The sequence below is a fragment of the Aplysia californica genome, unplaced genomic scaffold (genome assembly GCF_000002075.1).
Source record: "Aplysia californica isolate F4 #8 unplaced genomic scaffold, AplCal3.0 scaffold00080, whole genome shotgun sequence".
Lineage (NCBI taxonomy): Eukaryota > Metazoa > Mollusca > Gastropoda > Aplysiida > Aplysiidae > Aplysia > Aplysia californica.
In genome coordinates, this window is record NW_004797350.1 from 625,647 (window position 1) to 629,431 (window position 3,785).

A 3,785-nucleotide genomic window follows, 5' to 3' on the forward strand; every position below is an offset into this window, starting at 1 on the left:
AGAGAGAGAGAGAGAGAGCCGGCGAGTGGCTGACAAAGACAGACAGACAGACTGACAGATTGTTTGATTGTCAAACGTAAAAGCTTGTGACAAAACGATGATTTTACTGGTTTGTAAAAATTATTGCAGGATTTGAAAAAGAATCAGAAGTTGGCCGACTTAGCGCAGAAGTCTTGAATTTTTTTCTCTTAAGTGTGGGGGTGGTGGTTTGTTTGGTTGTTTTTACTTCTTCGATTTCTTTTCTTTTTTTTTTTTGGGGGGGGGGGGGGAACAGAAGTCTTGACCATAATTTTCTTACAAATACTACTCTGTTTTAGTAAGATTTTAACGGCACTTGCAACACACTTGCAGAAAATAACAATTAGTGTTACAAGAGGCTAGCAACAACAATAACAACAACAACAACCTCAAAAACAACAACAACAACAGCAACAACAAGAAAGAAGAAAGACTAGGACGATAATATGATATTAAAGCAAAAAAAAAAAAAAATAAAAGGAAGGAACAAACAACACCTGAAGAGTACCCGCAAACCACCCACTTTGGCGCCCCCGACAAGTGGCGTCAGTGACTCACCAAACGAGGTTACCAACTGGCGAGTCTAGTCATAACGCTACGGAACCGCTGGCACTGCCAACAACTTGCGTGACGTCATCCACGGAACTCGATACCTGCCTGATTTACGGACTCATTCGCGAATAGCTTCGGCTGTTCCTGCTGCGCCTCTGCGGGTTACGAGCAACTAATAACACTTTTGTTGAATTATAATAGTGATATGTTGTATATTGATCATGGAAAAGTGCTAGATAACTGCCTTATATTATTGTTGTTGTTGTTATTATTATTATTATTATTATTATTATTATTATTATTATTATTATTATTATTATTATTTTGTTTCCAGCAAATATATCATAGAAGAACAGCTTGTATCATACTATGCGAGTCTGGCCCTGCACGCTCACATTGAAGGCATGTTTAACAGCACAAGACCTTGGAAATTTGGCAGTTTGTGTAAATTATCCTCAACCAGCAACACAATGACAGCAGCATGCACAAAAATCTACTTACTTTTCGGTCGGAAAAGCATCACAAAAAGAAACGATAGGGATTTATGGTTGCATCCCCCCACCCCCACCCGCCATTAACCAACCTACCCCAAAGAAGAGCAGCAACAAAAACAAAAACTACCCCCCCCCCCCCCCCCCTTTTTACGGAATAAAGAATAGGAGCTCAAACAAACAAACAAACAAATGTACGGATTAAAACAAACATAAAAAGCCCTTCTGGATGACAACACCCTTCCCCTCTCCCCCCCAAAGAAAAAACAACACCGTACAAACAAACAAATATACGAACGAACAAACAAACAAACAAACAAACAAACAAACAAACAAACAAACATTAAGAAAGCCCTACTGGACGACAACACCAATTCTCCTCACACAGAAAGAAGACCACTCCAAAACAAACAAACAAACAAACTGTAGAAACCAAAGACAAAAGAAAGTGGCCAACGAGAAGATTTTCGGTTACTTGATTAACGATTTTAGTTCCTTTAAAGTCAAATAGATACTTATAACTTCCTGGTACACTATATCTAGATCGCAGTAGTGCAGATCGGTCTACTTCTACCTTCGCTGTGCCAACACTGCTCTAATTATTTATTTTTGTTTTGAACTCTTAAAGTAAATGTTTATGTTAAGATTTGTAACCGAAACCCGAGGCTGATTTCGAGAGATGAATCTTGCTAGTTCGTTTCCCCGTTTCTCGTTCATTCCTCGGTGTTCTATCACTTCGTGACCCCCCCCCCCCCCCACACACACACACAAACACACTTTCGGGGGTTCGGCCAGTAGCTCAGTTGGTTCAATTTTCAGGTAAGATGACCTATTTAGGAGTAATCTTAAACCAATTCCTTTTTCTTACTTTTTTCTCCTCTTTTTGTTTCCTATTTTCTTTTCTTTTTTTTTCTTTCTTTCTTTCTTTCTTTCTTTCTTTCTTTCTTTCTTTCTTTCTTTCTTTCTCTCTTTCTTTCTTTCTTTCTTTCTTTCTTTCTTTCTTTCTTCCTCTCTTCTTTTTTCTTTTTTTCTTTCTTCCTCTCTTCTTTGTGGGTAATATCTTTTTGTTTTCCTTTTCTTTCATTCTTCCTTTTTTCAAAATTTCTTGCTCGGTCTATCTATCTATCTATCTATCTATCTATCTATCTATCTATCTATCTATCTATCTATCTATCTATCTATCTATCTGTCTATCTATCTATCTATCTATCTATCTATCCGTTTGTGTATAATATTATGTGTGTATGAGTGTGGTTGTGTGTGTGTTTGTGTGTGTGTATGTCTGTGTGTGTGTTATCGTTGGGGTGTATGGAGGTGTTTAGAGATCTTCTCTACTCACTCGGATTTGTCTCCTTGGAGACGGACTTTAGATTCGGAGACCCGGTCTCCTAAATCATATTATCTCTACAATCTTAAAGAGTCATGAAGATAATATTATATTACACTTGCACTTTTCTGATCTTCCTAAAGGATGTGTGCACACCTGTCCGATTGTGAAGATTTTGTCGAATGGTTAGGGCAGTTCAGATAGATTTTCTGAATCGATGCAATCCGATTGACAATGATGTTAAAAATCGGAGGTAGGTTCATCCTCTAAATTAGTCTTACAGTATTGATTGGGATGGTAAACCAAACGATCTAAACAAAACAAAACAAAATACATTCACCCCCCCACTCCCCCGTTCTCTCTAAGAATTCTTGCATCCCCAGACGTACATTGCTATTCTGACGCGCCAGGTCAGTTTTGTTAAAATAAGCCACGAGTTCAGTTCAACAAATCGCCAGCAAACTGTTTCATTTTTTAAACAATTAATTGTACCTAGATAATGTATCTCATCTTAAGGGGATTTTTTTTTACATTTGGAATTTTAATTTCAGTAAAATATTTCTTTAGCACATGCAACCACTACCATAGATTAAGAAACTGTAATTTGATATATTATTATTTATTATGTTAAAAAAAACCCACCTAATTTCAAAACGTTGTGTTTAGTACACAGCTGGCTGACACAATTTGACCTGGCCAGTCGGTTTTCCCATCTCTAAAAGTTGAAAAAACGTACTTTTTTTAAATGGAAACTTTTACTAGTTGCGATATTTCTGTTAACCTATTTTTTCTTCTCTTCTGGACGCTCTTTTTCGCGTTTTTCTCATTTCGCTTTCGTGAATGTTTTGAATTCACGATTTAGGCTAACTAGCAGGGGCGAAGGCTGACTTATTTGACAGGGTAATCAAAGTGAAACGGGACCAGATATGGCCTGGAGGTGGAGATATCACACAATAATCTTACTCGAGGCAGCGACTCTGAGTTGGGAATGAAAACAATTCCGGAATTCATATTCAATATGTTCAACCGCCAAAATAATCGGGAAAGTATCTGATTAAATATCAATTCCAATTTAATTTCATTTAACTTTAGATGTGAATACACAAACACAAAGCAAAGAAGCAGATATATCAGTACTAGATCTATATGATATAGATCTACCAGTGAGTCTAACTCTTTGGTAGAACATGACAATTATCATTTTTTTTAAATTTCACATTTGGTCGTTTTTGTCTAGCGTTTCGCAGCCAGGAGCCGGTGTCATAATCGAGGTCACGATCTGATTATATGACGGTAAAAAAGTCGAGGGAAAAAAGCAAGCACTCGCAGCAGTCAAAAGATTATTAGGAGTTAGTTCCCCTCACATTTGTGAGGTAGACTCGACCAGTGTAATAGTC